At 41.9% G+C, this 1,488-nt stretch overlaps 1 non-coding gene across 1 annotated transcript; it reads right to left on the bottom strand.

Annotated features, from left to right (window-relative positions):
* Nucleotides 1–518: 518 nt before the first annotated feature.
* On the bottom strand, nt 519–580 carry LOC138381107 (U7 small nuclear RNA). The gene has a single exon (XR_011233043.1). It is a non-coding gene; the product is annotated as a U7 small nuclear RNA (small nuclear RNA).
* Nucleotides 581–1,488: the final 908 nt, after the last annotated feature.

Here is a 1,488-nt window from a genome sequence, read left to right on the forward strand (position 1 = left end):
CTGCATGTTATTAAATATCCCTGATGAATTTTCACAGTTACACAACTAAAGTTTTAATAAGAAAACCATTAAAAATAAGATCACCTAAAACACACCATAGCTTAGATCCTCTGCATAAGTCTAAAGCTTTAATAGAAAACTAGATTTCAAGGCATGGTATATGAGGTAGGGGAGACATATTTCTCAATTCTCCATCAAGGATGTTTGCCATCGTCACATCAAGTTCCAGTCTGCTCCCACTCCCCCTTGCTTTGGGAACAGCTCCACCAATTTTATGTCTGGAAAGGGAGGAAGACAAGGCTATGAGACAATCACGGGATCTGGGGGATCTCATTCCCTTGGCCAAAGCATTTAGTCTAGGCAGGGGTAAGCCTGGAACTAAGACCTCATCAACCACAGTTCTTTCTTGGGATTTTTCACTTTGGAATTGGAGAAGAAGGGAGCTACACTTGGGATACAGAGCTAGGAGGATGTGAATCCAGAGTTTCTTTTTCTTTTTCTTTTCTTTTTTTTTTTTATTGGGTTTTCTGGTAAGAACCAGAAAACCTACTAGACAAATTCTAAAAAAGCTGTAACACTAAATCTAGAGCTTCCGTAGGCACTGAGAGGACAGGATCTGTGACAGGAAAGAGTAAGGCCAACAGGAAGAGCAGAACTAGAAGACCAAATGAGAGAGACAGAGATAAAGAGACAGAAAGCAACCTAGCAATCTCAAAAACATCCTAATCTCAGGACCCACCTGGGGGTAGACCAGCTTCCTCACAAAGCAATAGAGTCTGGCCATGGCTCAGCCATGTGAGCCCAAAATGCTCATTTTTGCTTAGGATTCTTTCTGCTAGGTTTCTATCTCACAAAACAGAAAGGATCCCAACTAATATAATTGACAATGTATTCTATTTTTTTTTTTTTTCCTTCCTCTTCGAGACAGAGTCCCACTCTGTCACTGCCCGCTAGAGTGCAGTGGCATCATCCATAGCTCACTGCAACCTCAAACTCTTGGGCTCAAGTGATCCTCCTCCCTCAGCCTCCTGAGTAACTGGGACTACAGGCAAGCACCACCATGCCCAGCTAATTTTTCTATTTTTTTTTTGTAGAGACAGGGTCTCACTCTTGCTCAGGCTGATCTTGAACTCCTGACCTCAAGCTATCTTCCCACTTCAGCCTCCCAGAGTGCTAGGATTACAGGCGTGAGCCACCACATCCAGCTGACAATGTACTCTACATTTCAAAGTATCCCCAAAGAGCAGATAGGACTATTAACCTTCCTTTCTAAATGGCAAAACTGAACCACAGAGATACTCAGTAATCATTGAATTGCTGTTTTTTCTACATGGGCAAGGAAAAATATACTATTCTTAAGGACGAAAAATATTGTAAAACACAAGTTCTTCCATGCTGGCCAGTTAGAGTTTCTTCAATTCCCGGGGACATTTGAAGAAAAGCAATTTTGCTTCCCCTGGGCAGAAACCAATGTGTTCACTAGTGATT

This window comes from Eulemur rufifrons, chromosome 2, assembly GCF_041146395.1.
Source record: "Eulemur rufifrons isolate Redbay chromosome 2, OSU_ERuf_1, whole genome shotgun sequence".
NCBI lineage: Eukaryota > Metazoa > Chordata > Mammalia > Primates > Lemuridae > Eulemur > Eulemur rufifrons.